This window comes from Puma concolor, chromosome E3, assembly GCF_028749965.1.
Source record: "Puma concolor isolate L17-30 chromosome E3, mPumCon1.1.hap2, whole genome shotgun sequence".
NCBI classification, from domain to species: Eukaryota; Metazoa; Chordata; class Mammalia; order Carnivora; family Felidae; genus Puma; species Puma concolor.
The window spans coordinates 753,079-777,491 of record NC_141682.1 but is presented as its reverse complement, the minus strand read 5'-3'; the positions used below and the strand labels follow the sequence as shown (position 1 = coordinate 777,491).

Genomic DNA, 24,413 nt, shown 5'->3' with positions numbered 1-24,413 from the left:
CTGCGTGTGACCAGGTGATGTGCGCGAGGCCTCGGAACCGCTCTCCCCAGCACAGAACGCTCTGCCGTCAGAAAATGGCCAAGAATCCGGAATTCCGCAGAAGCAGAGCGGGGAGCGGGGAGATGGGCGTAGAAACACGTGTTCGCAGCCAAGAGCACACAGCTGTTTCCTCTTGTGGCTTCCCCAGCCTCAGATGATTTGTTTTATTAGAGGCGAGTTGTGTTCGCTACCGACTGACGGCGCTGGCGGCCCCGGGAGGCAGATGACCGACAGCGCATCGCGGCGCTGACCCAGGTACGGGGTGCCGGTCGGTGGGCTCGGGGCTCGGGGCAGAGCTGGCCCGCTTGGTCGTGCCTCTTGGGGCACGCATGAAGTCAGGGCCCTCGTCGGTCATCGGCAGGGCCCACGTCTGCCTGTTGCCTCTGCACAGCGGGGTCACGGGGCGGGCCTGCTGAGACTCCCGTGCCCGCCCCCCGCGCCCTCCCGGGCCCAGGGCCCTGCAGGAGCAGAGGAGAGCACTCAGGGCCCAGTGGGCTCCCCCGGTGGGCGGTGGGCTGTGCGAGGCTCCGCCCTGAGTGCCGTCTCTCCCTTTCCGGCTGGGGCGCCTTGGCAAACCCCTCAACACCCCCAGGCTCTCGTGTGCCCTCGTCCGCCCCGGGGAACCATAACCTCACTCTCGGGGTGGGTGTGGGGCCTGGGGGGCCCTGTGTGTGACCAGCCCGCCACCGTGCATGGACTCCCGGTTCCCGCCTCGCAGCAAACCGACCGCCTATCACGGCGGCCGATGGAGGAGGGGGTGCTTGGCAGACTCGGGGGCAGTCGCCTGGATCCAGGCCCCAGAGCTCAACCCGCCTCAGGGGCTTTGGTGTCTTGCAAGAGGGCGTTTCCTCGTGCCCTCTGCCCGCACCTGCAAGCCAAGTACTAAGAGGTCTTTGGTTCGCTGCCTGGGGCAGATTGGGGTGTAGTCGGGCTGTTTGAGTTGCGTCCGTCAGATTACCAGGGTCTGCTCTGATGTTGGAGTTGAAATTCGGTCCATGAACCTTAGCTGAATGTCTAGCTCGGAGGCGGGTTTTAAGCCTGTGCCCGAAGCATCTGCCTCAGTGCCTAAGTCTGTAGGAGTGCGGTCGCCGGTGAGCAAGTCGAATTAGGACCTTCTCGGCTGGGATGTAGCCCCTGCCCGGAGGGACTGACCCCCTCCCCCCAGAGCGGGGTCAGGCGATGGGGGGGGGGGCGCCTCTCCTGGGAAGCAGAGAGCCACCTGCCTGCCTTAGGGCGGCCACACCCAGAAAGCCCTGCTTCGTGCTCTCCCTCCGGCTGCCAGCAGCGATGTTCCCGGAGTCGGGCTCCACGCCGGCCACGGCTGCTTTGCACCTGGCTTCATGGGAACCTGTGAAATGAGATTTTCTCAGGATTCTGTGTTTGGGGGGGGGGGTGGGGTTGGGGAGGAGCCTCCTCTGACATACTAAAACCCCCAAATGGATGGATTTATTACATAAATAGTGCATGCCGGCTCTGCCATTAAATCACTAAGCTAGAATGTGTTGGAAGGCCGTCCCGTCTCTCTGAGCTGCTCTGGCTGAGCCTTGTGACTTTTTATTAACAGCAGGCTGGCGGGGGCCCTGGGCCCCAGCATGGAAAATCTGTCTGGGTTCACAGCTTGGGCTGGAGGGCGCCCAGCCCCACGCGGCCTGGATGAACACACCCTTTATGTGAGCTTGGCCCCACATCACACCCTGTGGCGGGGTGGCCCCCAGGGTCTGCATCCGCGTGGCATTCTCTGCCCTTCCTGAAGCCCCATGCCGCACAGATGGCTGGTCACTGGTATGGCAGTGGGAGCAGCAAGCTAGGTGAGCTGGGACTCTCCCCTCCCTCTCGGGGCACCTTCTCAGCGAATCCTCCCCCACGGTCAGGATGGAGCTGTTCGGGCACAGCCAGACCACAGAACGAGGGCGCTGGTTGGTGGTCAGTGGGTTCACATCACACGGAGAGCCATGGTGTCCCCCGATTAGAGACATGGCCGGATCCTTTGGGCCTGCCGTGCAAATTCCAGCGTGAGGTGACCGCGGGGCACGCTTGGGACCCTGCCATCCTGGCCAGGTCACGGGTGTCCCCAGATGGGACGTGTCCACTGACAGCCTTTCCTCAGGCCCCGGGGAGCATGCTCTGGGGCTGTAACTGGGAGCTGGAGGTCTGGCCCAGCTCGGGGCGGGGGGGGGGGGTGGCCTGAACCCCCGAGGGTTCTTCTGGGGTTTCTCACGGCGCCGGGGACCTCCCAGCGCCTGCCGTTCTCAACACGGGGTTTGGGAGGCAGGGGTCTTCCGCTCCCACCCCTAGGGGCTCAGCTGGGTGCCTGCTTCTGGGGACGAAGAGAGATCGACCCCTCTAGGGCACCGGGGAAGGGTCCTTCCTGGCAGGCCCAGGCTGGGGCCAGGAAATGGGATCTGAGCGGGGCGGGGAGGGGGTCTCCAGGCTGGGTGGGCACCATACAAGGCTGCCACCATCCACAGAGTGCCCGTCGGCCCCGGCACCTAGCTTCCCAACCGGCGTCAGCCTGCGTTAAATTCTTGGCTGCCAGCAGCAGGCCCCATTTCAGCTAGTTTATGCCCAAGGACACTTAAGGATCACTTCTTAAGGGTAGCCCCCAGACTCTGTGGACAGGACTTGAACACACCCCAAAGGCCTTGGGCTGCTGGCAGGCCACAGGCCCTCAGGAGGGGGTCCCCGGGGCTCCCAGCTTCCCCAGAAGACTTGCTCGGGGCCCAGACGTGCGGGGCCCAGCTCGCAGGACTGCGTTCTAGCTGCAAGGGAGGCCGGACGCCCTCACCTGGTCTCCAGGATAATGCTCTTAAGGGCGGGGCAATCTTTGAGCTTAGAGAGGGTCCCCGCAGAGATGGAGTGCTCTGCTCTCTCAAGTTTCCAGAAGGATCCCTGCCAGATCTCCCGGGATCTGTTTAGGTCGGCCTGCCGGGGAGTGGGGTGCTGGGCATCTGAGTGCTGGACCTGGAACGCTGACGCCTCGGGCCTGGGCCCCCCTCAAGGCCCCCCTCCCCGAGAGGAGGGACCACGCTTTCAGGGTTAACAGGTAGAGGCCCAGCAGGAGCCCACGTCCCACCTCTGGCCGGCGCCTCTTACCTCAGAGGGCCTCTGGCACCAGCCCCACACGGCCGAAAGCAGGTGGCGCCGTGGCCAGGCACGTGGCCCAGGGAGGCACAGACCGCGTGAGACCCCAGTCTCCCCACCACTCTGGCTTGGCACCCGTGCCCGCACCAGGATGCTGGTTGAGGGCCTGGCCGGTTCCAGGGTCACTGCAGGGCCAGGCAGTGGGCAGAGGCCGGAGATGGCCTGTGAGGGAATGGTTGAAATTTGCAGCCAGGGCAGGAAATGGACAAATTGTGTAGTAGGAGTTGGAATGCCACCCTGGGTGCCCCTCCCAGCCTCCCCCGGGATCTGAGCCCAGAGCCAGGAAGTGCCTGCTGTCTTGGCCTCGGGAGTTCTGGCCCCCGCCGAGTGGGTGCCTGTCCTGCACCACCTCCGGTCCGCAGTGAGAGGCCTCTACGGGATGTTTGCAAATAGACGGGAGGGGCCCCAGGATGGCGGGGGAGCTGGGGCCGGGACAGTGGATCCTGTCTCTGCCACTGCCATACACACGGGGCTCCCCCTCGACTTCCCCTCCTGATGCACGAGCCCCTCGACGCACTTGGCATTCAGCACGCTCTCACAGACGTCACGCTTTCGCGTATACTGTCTTCTGCACTTGGAACGCTCCTCCTTGGAGAAAAACTCCTATTCAGCATTCAAAACCCAGCTTTGGTAGCACTTCCTGGGTCGAGCTGTCCCCGAAGCACCCCAGCCCACAGACACTGGGCCCTCCCTTGCTCTCCTGCAGCTCTGTAGCCCTGACCGCAGGCACTGGGGCCACCTACCCACTCTCTGCCTCCTCCGCTAGGCCGTGAGTTCCAGGTCACCGCAGCACTTGGTGGGACACACAGTGGCCTCCAGGGTTTGCTGGGCTTGGAAACGAAACGCTTGTGGTTCCTGCTGCCTGAGAGGCGGCCTTGGGATCAGACCACGTCTTTGCCTTTCTCGGGACACAGTCCTCACCCAATGTCGCCACCGTCCCGACATCACCGTGATCCAGCACAGGGCCTCGGAAGTCAGCATGCCGGCATCTGGCCCCTGGCCCCGCGAGCCTCAGTTTCCTCCTCTGTCAGATGGGCATCACAGCACACCCACCTCAGAGGGTGAGGCTCCAGGCACAGAGCCTGGTGCCCAGTGGGCGCTCAGTCACATGGGCTGCTTTACTACCCACCCCCCACCACCCCCCCTGCCCCGCACCGCCAAGACCCCCTTGTCTGGAGAGAAGAGCGCCCCAAGCGGGGCACAGTAGTTGTGGGTTTCAAGGCTGGAGTCCCTCGCCCTAGCGGAGGGGAGGTACTGAGCACTGCAGCCCCAACAGGGTTGCAAAGGAAGGGGAGCCTGGCCCAGCGCCTGCCTCGGCCGACCAAGACCTCCTGCCTCCCCTGCCAGCCCCGCCCATGACCTTGCCACGTCTCCCCTGGGCAGAGGCTTCCCTCAGGTGGCTGGGGGTGTCATGTGTCCTCAAAACCGTGAGGCCTGGAAGCAAGTTGGGTCCCCAGGGCAGGGCTGCTGGAGGCTGGGGTGGGATGCAGGCGGGGTCCCCATCGCCCTCCCCTTCCCTGGACCACCCGGGGTCCCTGACACCTGCGTCAGGGCTTGGCTCCTCGGCTGGAGCTGGACCAGCCCCTTTGGGCCTCATCGGGCTCAGACGCTCTTCACACACGAGACAAGCGCCCTTGTCTTACCGAGCTCTGGCCTTGCGTGCCACCCCCCGAGGCAGGGGCTGATGACCCAGGCCCCTCTTCAGAGCACGGGCCCAGGGGCCTCATCCGGCCGAGAAGAAGCCTTTCCAAGAGCTTGGGTTGACAGAGAGGGGCACTGAGGAGCCTCCTTGGAGGCTTTGCTCATCGGTCTGGGGGTTTTGGTGGCTTCACTGGGAGCCCAGCCAGGGCCGTCTTCGTGGTCCCCTCCCCGATCTTTGCTCAAAGGAGCAGGTGGCCGTGAGCACACCTCAGCTGCCCCCGGCCTCTTCCCCGTCTGCCTTCCATGGGGCGTGCTGGGGCCGAGACCGACAGGACTGGATCCTGAGGCACAGCCAAGCTCAGGCTGCTGCCATCATGGTTAGGAGGCTGCATTTTGTGTTCCCCAAGCGAACTCTGAGAGTCCCTTTGCATTTAGAGCAAGGAGGTCAGGGGCGTCTTCGGGAAGAGCCATGAAGTTCAATCTGACCCACTGGCATCCATTGGGGTCCCTGAAAACAAGGCCCCATGTGCCTCGAGCTAGTCTCTCTCACAGCCCGCCTTGGGAAGGCTCCAGAGCCGTCTGTAAGGTGGGCAGGGCCGGGTGAGGAACTGTGTCTGAGGCGTGCAGAAGCCGGGACTCCAGCGGGGAGAAGGGAGGCTGGCGTGGAGGCTGGCTGGGCAGGACTGCCTTGGGGTCACCTGGCGGGCGAGGCTCCAGGGTGCACGGAGCCCCCGGGGTACAGGAGGGTCAGGGGACCACTCTTGCTGGCCGCGTCGCTGCTGTCCCCGAGTGCCCAGCAGCGAGGCCTCTCTTGCAGGCTGGACCTGGCTCCCCGCTTCCCGAAATTCATTGCCGGAGATCAGACTCGAGTTAAGGAAACATTTATTTTAAATGTAAACCGATCACAGCGGAATCCTGGTCGGGATCTGCCGGCCGCAGCCCATGGACAGTCAAGCAATGGTATAAATAGGGCACAGTTGTTGCTGCCTGTAACCCGGAGGGGCCCCGCCGACGCCCACAGCCAGGGGAGTGGACTGTGGGGCCGGAGCCACCCAGCCGGGTTCCCCGGCCCCCGTGTGCCCCGAGGCCTGGGCTGTCCTGCTCTCCCTGCACCCGGGCCTCAGGGCCTCAGCCCCCCGGCCTGTGCTCTGCACGTGGGCCTGTGCGGCCCCTTCCTGCCACTGGGCTCAGGGCCTGATGTCCCGGTGAGGATCCGGAATCACGCCGAGGCCCCTCCCCGCCATGACTCCCCTCTTCCGGGGGACCCCGCGTCATCGGAAACAAAAGCCAAGAATGCGGAGGGGCCCCTGGGACGTGTGACGGCATCTGGCCAGGCTCCAGAAGTCACCCGCAGGCATGCCGGGGAGCTGGCAGGCGGCCAGGAAGTGTCCCTCCCGCCAGCCGCCCTGTGGGTGTAGGGGCAGGAAGCTCACAGAACAGTCTCCTTCCTGGGAGGCACAGGGAAGGTTACCCGTTAGACCCCAGCCCACCCCGGCAACGGAAATCTAGCCCTGTCGTGGGTCTGTGCACCCGCTGTGCTGGTCTCGGGTGGGCGGTTGGGGCCAGGAGCCTTGGAACTCTCTAGCGGGAACCCAAGTGAGGGGCAGGGGAACTGAGGCTCAGAGAGGGGATCGACGTCCTGCCGGTCCGTTCCCCCCCCCCCCCCCCATTGCCCAGAGCACGGCACGCTCCTGAGTGTGGTTCGGTGGTCAGGAACTCAGACCTGGGTCATCTACTCCCCTCCCCGAGTCTCAGGACGGCCACGGCCCCCGTGTGTGGAAGGGTTGGGGGGGAGACCGGGCTTCGCTGGCAGGACAGGCATCCAGCATCCAGGCGGTCCGGGGAACGGCAGCCCCAGGCAGGACAGAGGTGCCCGCCACGGGGGACATGACCCCACGTGGACTTCATCTTCCATAAGTAACTCCCTTAAAACAGCACTGACCATAACAGGAAGGTATGACTTAAACAACTGGGGGCCGACATGGGGGTCTTTCCTTACCATGGTGTGACCTTGGGACCATGGTGTGACCTTGGGGTGTGGCTCACCCCTCTCTTCCCTCGGTTTCTTCGTCTGTGAAATGGGGGCTCACAGGCCAGCCGATAAACAGATGTGTCTTGGACAAAACACACAACACACACGTTTGCTGAACGTAACATCGTTTTTTCCTGGGTTTCCAGGGTTTCCCACACGCGCCTGCATTTTCTCTGCCTGGGTCTGGGCACCTCTGTGGCCCTGCCCCCACAGCTCTGGCTGGCCGCCGGATGAAAGGGACACAGGCGGGGCAAGGTTCTGGCTGTGACCTCTGGGCAGCCCAGAGGACGGGTCGTCCTCACCCCCTCGCTGTCTTCCGGGAGCGGAAGACACGCCCAGAACACGCCCACGCCAGGCTGTGAGGTGGGTCCTGACTCTCGACCCCCCACCGTGCCCCTCGATGGAGAGGGTGGGGACGTGCCTCCTGGGCCCCAAGGCCACACGCAGGGCCCCCAGGCTCATCCACACCTGGGGAAGGAACCGGGAGGCACACGGCGGCCAGGTAGAGGACTGCGGTTCTGCGACGCTCCACCTGGAGCTCGCTGTGCCCACGTCTGCACGTGGCAGGTGTCCGTGGCTAAACGCGTGGAGCCCTTACACCACCATGAGGGCACAGGGTCCAGGATGGTCCCGTGGCGGATGTGGTGCTGAGGCATAACGCCCAGGGCCCCGCGACCGGTGCTGGGAGGGCAGCGTGAGACCTTGTGTGACCTTGGGCGCATCCTCCTGCAGCCGCTCCCGTCTCTCAGATGGGGCGACGCCAGTCCTTCCCTGAGCAGGGTGACATGGTGGTGGGCATCACACGCCCAGGCGCTGTTGTGATTCAGTGTCCTGGAGCTGCCCTAACCAGGGAGCAGACACCAGCTGAGAGCAGGGGTCCACCTCCCACAGTTCTGGAGGCCACGCTTCCGACCACATTTGCCGGGCGTCCCCGCCAGAGCCCCCAGGGACACTTGTTTCTTCACGTTCCATTTTTCTGGCTTCGTTCCTTCATCCAGTCAATCGTTCATCTGTTCTCTCTGTAGATATTTCGCCGTGGCTCCCGTGAACCAGGAGCTGGCGGAGCTGTGGCCCCGCTCCTCTTCTGGAAGTTTCTTCAAGGCCCCTTGAACATCAAAGGCCTGGGAGCTGGGTGACCTCTGCCCTTAGCTGGGCGTGGTTTCCGGGTATCCCTGGGGTGGCGGGCAGCTTTGGGGGCTATTTTGGGATTGCCACAAATGTCACCCTCCTCCCGCCGATGGAGAATTCTCATCAAACATGGCCAATATGAGGGCGATGTCACCCCAAATTACAAGGGCTCTGCTGGTGGGGCCAGAGGAGGGCAAAGGGGGTGACCCTGGGCACCTGCTGGGGGGCCCGCTCCACTGCCTCCTGCCGGGCCACTCAAGACTTGCCACCTGGGGGCAGGCCCAGAGCCCCCTCCCGGAGAGACCACATGGCCACACGGGATACGGTGTGTGCCTGGGAAAATCGAAAACGCTGGGCGAAATGCTGGCTTGTTTATTTAGGACCGGGCAGCTGGATGTGACAATTCCAGGGAAGTGACTAACTGGCCTTTGTCATTTCCAGGGCGGCCTGCCCGAGCCCAGAAGGGAGGGCTTGAGTGGGGCCCCCACCGTGCAGGAGGCCCTGGCCTCTTCGCAGGTTCCGTCCTGGAGCCTGTGTAATCCAAGCTCTTAGCCAGCCCGGGGGAAGTCCAGTGAGCCCCGTCCTGCCAGTGCTGCGCCCCCAGACCCCCCACACCCTCCCTGAAGCTGAACAAAGCGCCAGGTCTGAGGAGTCCCAGCTGGGCTCTCATTCAGCTCCCGTGGGGGCAGCCCAGCCCAGGGGGGCACAGAGAGGGGACACAGCGTCCCCTAGCTTTCTTCCCAAGACAGAGAAGAGTGGGATGAGGGGAGGGGGACAGAGACAGACAGAGACAGAGGCAGAGACAGAGAGAAGAGAGACAGAGAGGCAGACGCAGAAACAGACGGAGAGACAGAGAGGCAGTGACAGAGGGAAAGGGAGAGACGGGGGCAAGGGAGGGAGGGAAGGAGGGGCAGGAGCTTGACTGAGACAGGCCTGGGCTGGGAGTTGGGCTCAGGTGACTTTGGGAGGGATGCTGCTGTGTGCTGGGCCTCCGCTTACCCACCTGCACCACCAGGGCATTCTGCCCCACTTGGGCAGCCTTTGCTTACTGCCTCTTGAGTTTTGCTCCCCCGCCCTACGCTGCATTGGCGTTGACCCAACGTTTTTCTTTAAATCACCTCACTTTTTCTTTCTTTTACGCGTGAACGCTAACTGCATTTCCCCCTCTGGGTATCAAGCTTCCTCTAGCCTGTCCTAAATTACCTCTCGACCCCCGTGGGAGCCTTCCCGAAACTTGAGAGCTGCTGGGCATCGGGGAGTGCTTTGGCTGCCCTCGACCCGACACAAAATAGGCAACACTTGAGGCGTGAGGAGCGGGAGATGGGACGGGGCCACGGTGGTCGGCCGCTCAGCACCTTGTCCGAGACCCACGGCCGCCCTCGCGCAGCTGTCCTCATCCTCGGGGCGCTCTGGGGACACAGGCTGTTGGCAGGAGCACGAGACGCACAACTCCGTGTCCACATTCAGCAGAAGAGCGCGAGCGAAGGGTCTCCCCTCCCCGCGCTCGGAGGGCGAGTATTTGGACCCAGAGCAGGGTGATCAAGTCTGGGTTCACAAAATATCGTCTCAACATGTAATCCATTAAAAAACTGATCTGGGGGCGCCTGGGTGGCGCAGTCGGTTGGGCGTCCGACTTCGGCTCAGGTCACGATCTCGCGGTCCGTGAGTTCGAGCCCCGCGTCGGGCTCTGGGCTGATGGCTCGGAGCCTGGGGCCTGTTTCCGATTCTGTGTCTCCCTCTCTCTCTGCCCCTCCCCCGTTCATGCTCTGTCTCTCTCTGTCCCAAAAGTAAATAAACGTTAAAAAAAAAAAAATTAAAAAAAAAATTGATCTGGCACGTGTGTTACACTTACCGTGCGTCTCAATCTGTACCCGCGTTTCCACTGGAAATGCTTGCTCTGTGTATAGATTTCATAAAATTTACAGTTGAAGAGTAGATTTACGTGGCTGGGTCGCCTGAACTGTACTTGACTGGAACATCCCCCCAGATTCACTTTTCCGCTAACGTCCGCATTTTCCCTGACAAGCTGTTTGACCTTGCGCCTGCCATGTTCACGGGGTTCAGGAGCTGGGGCCCCCCGCGCGCTTCTTCGGGCCACGCGTCCTCTGTTTGCGTCGTTCTGTGTTTGCCAGTCACCCTCTGTCTTTGATGGTTCGAGGCTGTTTTCCCTGATTGCTGCTTATCTAGTTCCTAATTTTCTAAAAAGCAAAAATATTTTCAAACATAGAGATCGTGGAAAAACCTATCCGTGTTTTCTGCTAGGCCTTTACGAATTGTTGGTCTATTTATTTATTTCAAATACTTGCTGTGAAACATTGTGGATTCGAAGGGAGCAGCAGAGATGTTGTGCTTTTCACCGCTTTCCCCTGGTGGTTGAATTTTATACGACGATAGCACAATATCAAGGTGAGGAAATCAGTGCCAGGACAGTGTGTGTGTAGTTCAATGGCATTTTATCACGCGTGTAGCTTTGTGTAACCACCGATGCTTCAAGGCACAGAGCTAAGCCTTCGCCAGCAAGATCTCTCTCATCATGGCTTTGTTTTGTTTTATTTCCCATGCACGTCTAACCCATCGGTGTTTATCCCTGGTGTAAAGGGTGAGGAATTGGTCCAATCTAATCTTTCTTCATATGACTATCTTTTTATCCCCAAACCACATGTTTTTCCTTTTAAAAATAGCTTTATGGAGGTATAATTGATGTGCAACAAGCTACACGTATTTAGAGTGTACAATCTGATAAATTCTGACATAAGCACGGACCTGTGAAACCTTCACTAAAATCAAGATAATGAACGTGCCGTCACCCCAGAGCTTCCTCATGCCCTAAGTAGGGATGTGGGGGTGGATGGATCCGTGGGATGCATGGATGAATCCGGGGGTGGATGGATCTGGAGAATGGGCGTCCACTGCTTGTTCATCCATCCAACTGCTGGTGGGCATTTGTACTGGTTCCAGGTTGTAGTATTACAAACGAAGCTTTGGTGAGTATTGTGTACAGGTCTTTATATGTTCATATGGGGTCTTTATATGTTCATATGTTTATATGTTCATATGTTGATGGGTTCTTGGTCTCTTCTAAAACCTCGTAAACCATCAGGCCAAACAGGCTGCTCCCGTGGACAGACTGAGCCCCCGCCATGTGGCCTGTTGGGCACTGGGCTGCAGCAGTGACGGGGTGGGTGTGGTAGGAAGATGAACCGCTGTGGGGAGGGACAGCTGGGGATGCTCACCCAGGGGCATTAGCGACTCTCCCTGGGGGCATCTGAGCTGAGACCTGGAGGGTGAGGAGCACCGGGGCCCGGACGGGGCTGCAGCAGGGTGGAGAGCAGAGCGGGGCAGGTCTTTTCCAAGTGGAAAGGGGTCATTTGCGAATTCGAAAGCTCACCTGTGTGCACGGATGCGTGGACACTGAGGGGCGCTCGTCAGGCGTCCCCGGTGACGCGAGGGCCAGCTCCGGTGGCCTTGCTCCCTCTCACGGTAGGGTCTCGTCTTTCTTCGGTACGCGGGAGGTTCTCATCCCGGCCCCCCTGTAGGTCCAGCACCCTGGCTCTCGGGACAGCACTCCAGCTGGAGAGGGGAGGCCCTTCCGCACCCCCGTGCTCTCCCCGACAAGTGGCTACTGCCCAGGAGGCAGGTGGGCCTTGTTTCCCTGCCCCAAGGGTGTGTGCACAGTGGGAGGGTGCCAGAACCCTGGGTGCTGCACCCCTTGATTCCAGGGGGCCCTCGGGAAGAGGCACTGAGACACGTCCCGTTTCCGAGGGCCAAGAAACACAGCCTGAGCTTCCTGGGGGAATATACCCTGTAATTCAGAAAGGGCTGCTTGATGTGGAAGCCAGCAGACCGCATTTTGAAAGAAGAAAAAGAAAGAAACTTGGAAAGTCCTCAGCATATTCTTAATGCTTGGGCATGTGTCTCAAAAGTTGGCAGGGAGGCTCAAAACACAACGCTGCACCGTGGCTGTGCCTGGCGGCTGTTCATCCACCACTCACCCATTTCCCACCGCTCCCCCACTCTCCCGCCCAATAGTTACTACCTTCTCGGTGTCAGGCCTTGGATGAGGGGATGAAGGGACAAGACAGTCCCGTCCTCATAAAGCTAACACTCCAGCACCTTAGAGCGTGGTGGCAAATAGGGGGCGGAAAAGCCACAGACTCTGTTGCCCCTGGGGCTCCCCTCTGCGATGCGGCTGAGTGGCTGTGCAGGGTTAGTTCCCAGGGAGAGTGGGGATAGATGGACAGTCTGTCTGGTTCCTCCTCCTGCCCTCACACTCACTCCCTAGGGCATGAGGGAGTAGAGGCCCGGCACCCACCTGCCTCAGCCTTGGGGGCTCTGTCCAGCTGGGGGCTTGGGGTTCTCTGCTGTGCGGGTGTCAGGGGTGCCCAGCACCAGGGATCACTCCACAGAACTGACTGAGGGCCCCACAAGCCTTTGGCAGACATCGGGCTGGGGGCCACTTTACTGAGCACCTGCTGGGTGCCCCTCACTCGGTGGTGAACTCACCCACACTCAAGATGGACGGGAGGCTCCGTCTTGCAGAGAAGACCAGAACCTGGTCTGAACCCGGGTGCTGGTCTCTGGTGTGTGTTTCTCAACGAGGACCTGCCCCTCCGGGCTGGTGGTGGCTGAGGGCCCAGCTGGGACACCCGAGAGTCTCTCCAAGCCTGATTTCATTCAGGAGCTGGCTGGGGACGGCAGGAAGCCACCCTAGCATGACCTGTTATCCCGGGGCCTCCTGGCTCTGGCCTGGGGTGAGTCTCGGCTTTTCTGTGGCCTCTGCCAGGATTTCTTGGTGGAGGAAAAACAACTCAGTCCAGAGCTCAAGTATCAGCCCAGGAACAGCCCGGGTGGGCCGCCCAGCTGGATCTGGGAGCTCATCCCTCCCCCCGGGACCCGCTGCTCCTGGGATTGGGGGGGTGAAGCTGGGGAGGGGCACTAGACCCGGGGTTGGGAGGCCCCACTGTGGATCAGACCCCGCCCAGAGGGAGGTGGTGACGAAGGGGACCAGTGGCTTTCTGTGTGTCAGTGCCTGCTTGGACGTCGGGCTGCAGGGGCCACATGGGGATCGTCCTGAGGGGCATGCACAGAGGGCTCGCACACGAGCGGCACGGACACCCCCCCACCTCTGTGTTCGTCTCCGCAGCCATGCAGGGCCCCCCGACTCCTCCTCTGCTGAGACACTGTCAGCCCGTGCGGCATCCCATCCAGTTCCTGGGTGCCCACGAGTCCCGTGACCATCCGGGAAGCAGACGGGCGGCTCCCGGGGGCAGGCCGGGCGACTCTTCCTGCCCTCCCACCCTCACAATGCGGGCCCAACACTCTGGAACTTTCCTGGAAGGAGTCATTCCAGCACCTGATGCTCTGCCTTGGACTGAGTTAAGTCCACCCCAGACCCCAGTGTGGCTGTCTTTGGAGATAGACTTTTAGGGGGTCACTGAGGTTAAATGCGGTCACGGAGTGGGGCTCCAACCCAGTGGGACCAGTGTCCCTATCAGACAAAGACCCACAGAGCACCCCCACTGCACTGTGTGGGTGCACAGAGGTCGGGCCACGTGAACACACAGCAGTGAGAAGGGCCTGCGAGACGGAGAGTCTCATCAGAAACCAGCCCCACGGCCTCCAGCCTCCGGGACTGGGGGGGAAAAGAATTGTGGTTTGAGTGGCCCCGTCTGCAGGGTTTCGTCACGGGAGCCCCAGCAGAGTCATCCGCTCGCCCAGTCCCATGGCGACATGGCCCCGTCTCCCTGTCCTGCCGATGATTAGGGGAAAGCACAGTAGGCCGTGTGGCAGGTCCTGGATTCGGTGTCCCGGACCCACCTGGGCCGCCGGCTCCTGTGTGACCTCCGACAAGTCCCTGTTGTTTCCTGGGCCTCCGTTTCCCGCCACAGGATGGGAATGTTGTGCTGAATCACCTCTGAGGCTCCTCCCCGCCTGACACTGGCTGGCCACTCCAAGGCCACGCGCAGGCTGGGGAGGGCTTGGTCTTGGCAAGGGCAACAGTACACACTCAGGACTCCAAGTCGGGGTGCTGTCCAAGGACAGCCAACGTTCCTCTCCATTCCTGGGGCATGGGGGACATACTGGGGCCCCCAGATAAGGGTTGTCCTTGAGTGACTGCTGTTCCTGGCAGGGGGCATTGCCCAACGGGTGCGGGAGAGACTCAGGACCCCCGACGTCCAGCCAGCCCAGCAGGAGGCCTTAACACGCTCACCTGTGCTGGAATGACATCTCCCTTCTGTGTCTTAGGGACGTGGCATTCAGCCACAGGGAGTCTGATAAATGCTTGTGCCCCTCAGCTTCTGCTTAGGGTCAGGAATCAGGGCAAGCCTAGAGGCCCAGCTCTCTTTGGGCCTTGGTTTCTCCATCTATGGAGGGAGCAGTCGGGTCAGACCATTGTCAGGGTCCCCGTAGGTGTAGATCTTTAGGGTCTGGGTTTATCACCCATGGACAGGGGCAGGACCATGGCCATAGCGGCTTGAGGACAGGGCTGTCCCCCTGCCTGGGGCAGGACCACGGCCATAGCAGCTCGAGGACAGAGCTGTCCCCCCGTCTGGGGCAGGACCACGGCCATAGCAGCTCGAGGACAGGCCTGTCCCCCCGCCTGGGGCAGGACCACGGCCATAGCAGTTTGAGGACTGTGCTGTTCCCCCACCTGGGGTGGGTGGGCCTCAAGCTGTTCCTGCCTCCATGGCCCCAAAGCAGAGTGAGGCCTCGTCTTTCATGGGGACCAGAGCCATCCTGCACTACTCCTTGGGGCAGGGGCCTCCCACGTCCCCAGGCCGGCCCACAGGGCAGCTCGCAGAGGGACTCCAGTGGTCTAGAAGTGGGGTCCCGCCTCATGGCCCCTGAGGAGTTCTGGCCCTTAGCAGGTGCTTCCGAGACGGGCTGCCAGCTGGTCACCATGGTGAAGGCGGAGGCAGGCCTGAGTCCCAGCACCCGCCACTTCAGGGCTTCTGTCCAGCTGGGGCCGCACAGGGAGAGGAGCCCCTGTCTCAGCCCGGTCGGGCCGTGTGACCCCGAGGAGGCTGGGCTTCCAGCCAGAGCAAGCCAGTGTGCGTTTGGCAAGGCACCTTCGGTGGGACCCACAGCGCCCTTGCCAGCGCTGGCCCCAGGCGACCCCTCTCCTCATGCCTTGTGCGCGACAGAAGCAGCGGCAGCCAGGCCGCTCTCGGGGCCTGACAGTGATGGATGGGCCGGGGGCTCTGGGTTACTGCCCGTGGGTGGTGAGCCCGGGTCCCTCTGGCCGCAGAAGCAGGACGCGGCCCCGGGGCTGGAGAAGGGAGTTCCGGAAAGCAGCCGGGCAGGTGGGTTCTCTGAGGCATCTGGCGTTTCTGTGGTCTTTGTGCAAGTGGCCCCAAGCCTCTGACCTCACCGGGGGCCTTCCTGCTGGGCGACAAGCCTCTGCCGGGCGGGAGCTGAGGGGGCGGGGGCGGCTCTCCAGGAAATGGGCTGGTTTAGGGCAGTGTCCGTGCCCATAGCGCAGTTTAAGTTTTAAAATCCACGGGGCGCCTGGGTGGCTCAGTCGGTTAAGCGTTCGACGTCAGCTCAGGTCACGATCTCGTGGTCCGTGGGTTCGAGCCCCGCGTCGGGCTCTGGGCTGACGGCTCAGAGCCTGGAGCCTGCTTCCGATTCTGTGTCTCCCTCTCTCTCTGCCCCTCCCCCGTTCATGCTCAGTCTCTCTCTGTCTCAAACATAAATAAAACGTTAAAAAGAAAATTAAAAAAAATAAAAAAATAAATAAAAAAATAAAATCCAAAGGACAGGGCTATCTTTATGCATCAGGTACCTGTGACCTGCCCCGTGGGTCCTCTGCTCTCTGAGCTTGGTTCTCCCCAAGGAGATTCATTCATTCATTCATTCATTCATTCATTCCCTACGGAACCCGGGAGGCAAGGCCCAGTCCTGACACTAGTCCGGGCAGTTTCTTGAGGTCAGAGCGTCCAGTACAGACCCAAGGGGAACTGCAGGTGTAACTCTAAAATTGCCCGGGTCTGCATTCGATCGCCTAAAAAGGAACAATAAAATGTAATTTCCACCCTGAACCTCAACCCAGCAATCCAGACTGCTGTCATTTCAGCTTGGGACCCAAAGAAAACCCTCCCAGAAGGTATTTTTTTTTACCTTCTCGGGGCCAAGACTCGACGCCGCTCCTGTATCTGGCCCTCACGCTCACCTCCCCCCAGGCCACCTGTCCGACTGTCCCAGGGCCCTCGTTGCCGAGCCGGGGTGCAGGTCCGGGGCGGCAGGCGGACCCCTCGGAGCCGAGCGGGGGTGCAGGTCTGGGCGGCTGGAGGACCGCTGTGACCCCATGCCACTCCTGAGGCCTTTCCTGCTGCCGCGACCACAGGGCGTGTGTCTGGTGGGAAGGCGGGCGGCCCTCTGGCTGCAGTGGGACGTGCTTCCTTTACCTGCTCTCAGACACGCTTCTGGAATAGCACCGGCCCCGGCGGCCCGTGGAGATGGTGTCCTGCCCACGGATCTGTGCAGAGAGAGCCCCTGTGCACTGGTTTATGAACGAGGCGGGGGGTTACGTGGCCCAACACAGGGGGTTAGGGGAGCCGCCACGTCCCGCTCTTTCCCCGCAGCCAACCTCCCCGCGGCCAACCTCCCTGCAACCCCCCGGCTCTGGGGGCAGCAGCCAGCGCACAGCTGTGCGCAGGGCCCTCCTGGCCACCCTCGGGCCAGGCCCCATGGCCCCACCGGGAGCAGGTGCGAGGTGGGAGGGCTCCCACCGCCTGGGCCCCGTGCTGAGATCTGCGTGTGGGGCGCAGGGAGCAGGGGTGAGCGTGCCTGTGCGCCCACGATAATCACCCCCGACGGGCAGCTCCCCCTCCCGGAGCCCCTTTCATCTGATCCGCAAAGCGTTTTACAAACACTGACTCATTAGCCTCCCACGGCTTCGGGAGGTGGCTCAGTCCATCTTGTAGGAGGGAAACTGAGCCACATGTCATTGTTCAAGATTTACAAGTGGGCCACCCAGTGAGCCACCCCTTCCAGACTTCCCCGTGAGATCCCAGACTCAGGAATGCATTCAGGGAGCGAGGCGGAGGCCCCCTTGTCTGTTGAAGGCCAGGACGGAGGGGCCGGGTCTGTGGGGCAGTGGGGGCCTCTGAGCTGAGACCGCTCCTCCACGGGGCTGCCTCTGAGCACTGCATGCTATTCCACACAGCGCCACGTGTGTGCCCGACGTTGGCCCGCGGCTGTCGCTTGATGCCCGTGCCCTGAATGCCCTCGTTGGATTCACACGGAAGCCCTGCAGGTAGGTTCCCTCCCCTCGCTCACAGGCGAGGAAGCAGAGCTCTTCCTTCCAGGTCGGCTCTTTCTCTAAAGGCAGCACAGTGACTGAGCCACAGAGCTGCTGAAGCCAGGCCCGACCCCCGAGGTCGCGCTTTCCACGCAAGCACGCTGTCACCGCGGAGGGGCATCTTGCCTAGGGACTGCAGGACGTGGGCCGGGGGATTTGTCCGGACCCACGGGGGGAGAGCATAAGCAATGCAGTGATGTGCCATGTGCAGAGAGGAAAGCGACTCTAATTGCTGAATAATATGGTTTCTTCCTCTCGTCTTCCGTCTCACCCAAACTGTAATCAAACTTCTGTTGGGACTTAGAAAGTGTTTACAGAGAAACACCCTGAAACAGCGAGCACTGTGCCTGTTGGTTCGAGCTTTTGGACCCTGAGAGACAGACAAGCGAGGAGTGAGCGGGCCTTTCCTGGGGATGTGCCCGTTCTCGCCGGTCCGCCTGGGGCTGCTTTGATAGCCCGGACCTCATCCCGACTTTATTGTCGTCACATGTCAGTCAAGCCCCTTTGCGAAATTACTTTCATTTAGACACCTCTCCTCCTATTTCGGTTGCTCATCAGCTACGACTTTAAGGTGAAAACCTGTCTTCTGGTTGACAGGGAGGGAGGTGAAAATTACTAGGCGCCTAGAAAACTGCGGCTTACATAAATAACACGTCCCCGGAGCTGGGGGCTGAGCCTGGGATCGGCCCCTCAGGCCTGTGAGCCTCCCGGCCCGGCTCCCCCTCCGCCCGGTCTCTGTCTGCAGCCTGTCCGCCTCCCCTGGTGGGTGACGCTCCCCCGCGAGAGCGCGGCCCTGCTCCAGGCTTTCTTCCGGAGGGGGCTTTCAGACCCCGGCCCGGCGAGCAGGGCTCTGTTTATTGTCGACACCAAAGGCCGCTCCCCGTCCGTCCGGCCTGTTCCCGCCAGCTCTGGAGGCAGCAGGCGTGAGGTCCGGTGACAAGGAGTCATCGTCACCAGACAGCGTGCTGGGTGACTTTTCCTGAGTCAGGGCCCTGGATGGAACATTTTACCGGACTTGTCGAATTCGGTTCTTTCCATCCCGAGAAGTGGGTGCTACTGTCCCCCAGGAGAGCAGCCTGCCGGGGTGACCCCACTGGCCAGTGGCCCAGGCCCCTTCCCCTCCACCCCGACCTCCATTCAGAAAACTGGTCCCTCATCCAGCTTGTGAGAGACAGCACGTGTTTAGGGGAGGAGGTGGGAGGGAGATTTGGATCTGAGGAAGGGTGCCTCGTGTGGGGCCTCTGGGGGCAGCGCCCCACCTGCTCCGGCATACAGAAGGGCCTCCCCGTGGGACTGGGGAGGGGGGCTCCCAGCTGCAAGCGGGGGCGGGCCCTGGGCCAACGTTGTGAGGGCACTGGCCAAGGGAGTCACACCTGGCCCCGTCTCACAGACGGAGCAGGGAGGTCTGGGGGACTCCATCGTCTGTCTGTCCCCACATCGCACACCTGGCATGGCCCATACGCTCTTGGAGGTTTTGTGGAAGGCACGTGTTGCATTCTGGACGCTCTCTGCCCTCTCACACTCGGGCCGGGAGAAGAGGGCGGTCCAGGGGCGTCTGAGGGGCCTCCCCCGGCCCAGTGTGGAGTCTGGTTGCTCTGTCTGACCTGCGCTGGCCTGTGTGGGCAGCTGTCACCTGGCAACTCTGTGGCCCGACAACCTGAGACTTGGCTGGGATTCAGGGCTCCAGGTCAGGGGGTCTGGACTCCCAGAACAAGGGAACCGTGCCTCTGGCCGTCTTGAGGTCTGAGTTCCATCAGGCGTCTCCTCTGTCCCAGGCCCTGCAGGTGCCACAAGTGCCCAGGGAGACCTGCAGGCCAGGCCGGGCCCTGGGCAGGTGGAGAAGGTGGGTTTGGGGTGGGCCCACTGTGCGCTTCAGGCGCCTCCACGTCGGGCCCCAGGTTAGTCTCTCTGAGACTCAGTCAGCCCATATGGGAGATGGGCCACCGAAGTTCCTAGAATCCCCAATTCCGAGACTCAGGGTGGCATGCCCACAGAGGGACCACCCGCCCTCGGCTCCTTGCTGCTCCCCCCAGACCAGAGCCTGCTGACCCGTGGCTGCACCTGGGCAGTGGTTTTGGCCCACCTGCCGCCGGGGTGGATATTTAAGGGCCCGTACAGGTGACCCAGGGGAGGGAGGAGAGCCTAGTGTTTCACTGAGGTGACAGTCCCAGGTTGCCCCCGGCAAGCTGGACCCAGGAGGGGCGCCCCGACCTGCTGCCCTTATGGCGCTCTAGGGCCCAACCCCTCCCGGCTGGCCGGGTCTCCCTCCCCCCCCTCCCCCTCCTACCCCGCCTTCCTCACCCTCACTCCCGGGCTGAGTATTAAACAGCAGGGTTAGGGGCGGGGACCAGACACCAGTGATCTGGGGGTGCCCTGTGTGATCTGTAGTGGGCTTCACAGAGTCAGAAGAAGAGAGGCCACCAAGCCGTCGTTCCCATGAAGGCAGGGGCAGCAGACTGCCTGGGACAGACTGAGCTGACCCACGGGCCCAAGGAGCACAGGGCCCCGTGGAGAGCAGGCAGGGAGGGGCCCCCGGCTGGGCGGCCTGCACACTTCCCCGGCCGCCTCAGCAGCCTCACGGGCGGGGTTATTACACCAGCGAGTCTCCACGCTGAAAGTCTACTCGGGCAGGTTGCTTCTGCAGTGAGCTGTCGGGTGATTTGCCCAAGGTCACACAGCTAGAGCCCTCAGGTCCTGCTTAGCTGCGGGTGAGACGCTCGTGGCTTTTGCAGGGCTGTATAGAGTTTGGGCTGTTGGCCTCTTCCATTCCGAGGCTGAGCGTCCTGACCCTGCACACACGGCCTGTGGGTGGCCGCTCCGGGCCCGGGGCCCCCCGCCCCCCAGTCCCTCAGTCTGCAGCCCCCCAGCTCTGAGCTTCCTGGCCGCAGCTCTCTGGTGCTCCTGCAGCCTGCCGGCCACCCACACCCCTGGTGGCCCATGGTCTTAACTCTGTGTCCCCCAGACCTCCAGTCGGCCCGTCCTTGGCCCCCAGCCCCCCGCTCTCAAGCCCACGGACCACTGGCCCTGGCGCCCAAGTCCCTGTGTCCCGACTCCCGGTGCCCAGCAGCCCAGCTCCCTTGTCTGCCTCCCTGTTCGCCGCCCACGGTGGCCTGTGCCCTTTCAGTTCCACAGCTCTGCTCTGTCCTGGCCCCAGCCTCTCTTTCCAAGGACCACGGGGCCTGCCAGGCTGCCAGTCTGAGGGTGTGGGCGCTGGCCCCCCTCAGAGGCCACACAGAACTCCTCTGTGGGCCAGAGACTGTCTGGAGGCCGTGGGGAGGGGGGCCACGGCCACCCCACCTGCCAGTCTTTTTGTCGGAGGCCTCCACGTCCTGGCTGGGCAGAGCGCTGACCAGTTTGAGAGGGAGGAAGGTCCCTGTGGCCACCCAACCCCTCCACCCGCTGGTCCCTGTCAGGCCCAGCTTTTTCCCAGGTTGGTGGCCTTCCTGCTGGGCGTGAGTGGACCCAGGGAGCCTGGAGGTGGTGGGGGGCCGTTGAAGGGATGATTCTGGCCTTTCCTAGATGCTGGAACTTTCAGAAGTCAAACACTCTGAGCGCTTCCCTTCCCCTGGGCTGAGTGAGTCTGGAGACTGCTTCAGCCTGGGGAGCAGTGAGACGGTCACTTAGCCAGGACGCCAGACTGGAGGCTCTGAGGCCCGGTGCTCCGCAGGCAGCCGGTGGAGCCAGGGTCCTGCGCTCGAACCGGAGGACGAGTGATCTCAGCTGGCCAGGCAGCTCCTGGGGCCACAGCCGGTCTGGTGTTTCCCCTGCTCTGCTGTGGCTCCAGGGAGCCTGCCGACCCACTTTTGGTTTGGCCGTGCCTCGGTTTACCTTTCATGAACAACACCTGTTTTCGGAAAGGCAGCCTCCCAACGGGTGTGGCCCGAGGCCCGGATGGCTCATTGGTGTGCTGGTAACCGACTCCTGGCTCTTTGGGGAAGAAAACCCCGATGGAGGGCCTGCCAGTTTCTGTGGGTAAATACCCCCTCCCACGTGGCTGATTCCAAACTGCCGAAGCGAGGTACCAGCTCTGGGAGGAGACGGGCAGGGGCACACCCACCCTGAGGCTATGAGACTCGTAGATTACCTTCAGCACAGAGAGTGGCACAGCCAGTCCAGATACTTGGAAAATGAGGGGTTTGGAAAGTTCCTCACTTTTGCTTTTAATGTAATGTGATAGTAACAACTGTGATCATCGCCAGCTCACGGATTCGCTGCTTCCTCCGTCCTGAGAGTGTGGGGGCCCAGGCGGGGGCTCCTGAGTGCCCAGAGGTATACTCGCACGACAAGGGAGGGAACTGGCTCACATTTTGTCAGGGAGCCCCCAGGGGGCACAGGGTTCCACCCTCGAAGCTGCTGTTCAGGCCACGTTGGAGGATCACTGGGGCGGGGGCCGGGGGGACAGAACCGACTTTATTAAACGGGTTTCGGCTTGCCGTGCTGTACTCAACGTCCACACAGAGCCCACAGGCCCCGTCCGCAGTCCCGCTCTGGGCCCCGAAGATGGGGTGCAGACCAGCAAAAGCCGTTCTGGAGGGAGTCTCACCTGGTCCAGCCGAGGCCGGTCTGGGCGTCTCTGCCTGAGGTCCAGGCCAGGGCTGGGGCGCCGTGGCGGCGGGCCCGGCGGTCAGCCGGCCCAGAGCGTGCAGGGCTTTGTGGGCCCTTTCCTAGGTTTGGGCTCGCCCACCCCCGAGGCTGATGGGAATCTCCCTCTGACCAGGGGTCTGGGAAGGTTGGTGCTTAGAGAAGTCAGACAGCTTGGCTGAGGCCACACAGCACGTGCGTGAGGCAGGAGAACAGGGCCCACTTGTGCCCTAGGAGCCCGGTCCCCCCTCTCCCTGCCCGGCAGCAGCCTCATTTCTGCAGAATGCCGTTCCCGAGCCCGGCTCTCCGACGGCTAATGGTCTCCTCGCAGTCTGTGCCCGATGATTGATTAATATTGACCTGAAATACTTCAAAGGCCCAAGGCTGCGGTGTCAGGACCGCCCCATACAGGAAGGCGAACGCGCAAAGAACCGTTTGCTTCCGTGAAAAACGCATAGCGATGTGGGCCGATGGCCGATCCGCCACCCTGCACCGTTCCACACGCGGCTGGCTGGGGCTTCGCGCCCTAGCCCAGCCCAGCGCCCACGCTGCCAGTGGGCAAGCGACCGTGGCCTGTGGGAAGTGTCTGAGCCATGTCTGTGCCCCTCGAGGGGCACAGGTAGCCAGGGGTCTGGTCTGGCCTGCAGTCCGCGACCCCTCCAGCCCCACGTGGCACGTGGTCACGTATGCGGTTTTCCCCAAGATCCTTCCAAGAAGGTGTTGGACAAAACGGGTTTCAGAACGAGGTCTGATAGACGTTTCTGTGGTGACGGTGGGCCCTGGGTCTGGGCCACTGGCCACGGAGCTCCTGAGGTGTGGCCGGGGCAAGTGAGGGACTGTTACATCTAACTTAATCTTAATTAACTTAAGTTCACACCAGAGTAGCCACCTGTGTCTCGGAACTGCGGCACTGGGGGTGACGATAGTCCCGAGGGGCCGGGACTACGCTGTGCGTCTGTCAGAATTCACCTCCTGTGTCTTTGGGGTTTGTGAGTCCCACTGGGGGCACGTTTTACCCCAGACAGATACCGGACTCGAGTTAGTGCTGTGCGGCGTGCAACCCTGGGGCCTGACGTCCACTGATGTCTGCAACTTACTTGCGTCCAGTGAAACGCGATGGGCTCATGGCGCCCGGTGGGTGGGAAGGAGACAGACGTGTGGGAGAGGCCAAGCATCCAGGGTTGATTCTGGAGTCTAGGTAGTGGGCAGGGAAAACCCCAAATGTGCGAAGACCCCGCGGGTCTCCTGAACTCCTCAGGGACTGTGCCGACTCCTGCCCCGTGGGGCCGGGCTCCCAGCCCCACGGGGGGCAGCGCGGTGCCCAGACAGCCTGTGGACGTGATGGGGACAGGACAGGATGCGTGGGAGAGGGGAGGAGGAGGATGGCCTGAGGCTCTCACGGTGTCTGGGGAGGGGGGCCCATTCCAAACACTCCCAGAACACGACTGCCCTTCTCTTCTGGCTACCCCACCCTCCACCCTCCACAGAAGGCTGTACTTCCCAGGCCCGATCTGTGCTTCTGAGCCATGAGCCCCGTTGGGCGAGGGACGGCTGTCATTCACCAAAGGGCTTTGGGTATCTGTGTGTGGCCTCTGCTCTACCGTCACTCACCCTGCTTTGTAGCAACAGCCATTTGCAAAGCAGGTCACTGCCCTCTACAGTCTGTCTCCGCCTGGGACCAGGGTGCCTGAGGTGAGCATCCAGATGCTGGGGCCACTCCCCCAGCCCATCCCCTCCGGGTGGCCTCCAGGGTGCTTGTTGGAGCCTGGGGGTCTGGACACCACAGCACCTTCCCTTCTGACTCTCTGGGGCCACAGGTGTGCCCCCCAGCGTCCCCTCACCTGAGCTGGAAGAGGGGGAGCTCTGCTCAGGGTTGCCTGACAGCCACGGATCTGGTCCCAGGGAAGCCTGCCTGGGCCTGTTTTGGGCGTCACAGACACCCGGTTAGAGTAGAACCTGCTCCTTCTGACTCCTGCAGAACAACCCACCCTGCCCTGTTGCTGTCCGGGAGATGCCAGCCCTGGGCCCCCTGTGGCACCTTGAGCTTGTCTGTCCCCTCCCAGGGTGGTTGGCTCCCTATGAAGTGCTCCCTGAGTGTGGATGCTTCCTGGGGAGGAGTACTCCTTCAGGGAGGAGTGGTATTTCCTGGGGAGGAAGGGTGTTCCCTTAGGCAAGAAGGGTGCTCCTTGGGGAGGAGGGGTGCTCCCTGGGGAGGAGGAGTACACCCTGGGGAGGAGGAGTACACCCTGGGGAGGGGGGGTGCTCTCTGGGGAGGAGGAATGTTCCCTTAGGCAAGAAGGGTGCTCCCTGTGGAGGAGGGGTGCTCCCTGGGGAGGAGGAGTGCTCAGTAGGGAGGGGGTATGCTCCCTCATGCAAGAAGTGTGCTCCCTGGGGAGGAGGGATGCTCAATGGGAGAGGAGAGATGCTCCCTCCGGCAAGAAGGGTGCTCCCTGGGGAGGACGAATGCTCAATGGCAAGGAGGGGTGCTCGCTGGGGAGGAGGGCTGTTCTCTCAGGCAAGAAGGGTGCTCCCTGTGGAGGAGGGATG

The 24,413-nt window shown here is 62.1% G+C and overlaps 1 long non-coding RNA gene across 3 annotated transcripts in view; it reads left to right on the top strand.

Moving 5' to 3' along the window:
• The first annotated feature begins 43 nt into the window (after positions 1–43).
• Positions 44–24,413, top strand: part of LOC147572835 (uncharacterized) — a 57,895-nt gene continuing 33,525 nt past the window's right edge. The window contains exons 1-2 of one of the 3 annotated variants that reach the window (XR_015245379.1): positions 44–294; positions 17,151–17,240. This is a non-coding gene — a long non-coding RNA (uncharacterized LOC147572835). The remainder of the gene's footprint in view (positions 295–17,150; positions 17,241–24,413) is intronic. The other 2 variants (XR_015245378.1, XR_015245380.1) reach the window with 2 other exon arrangements.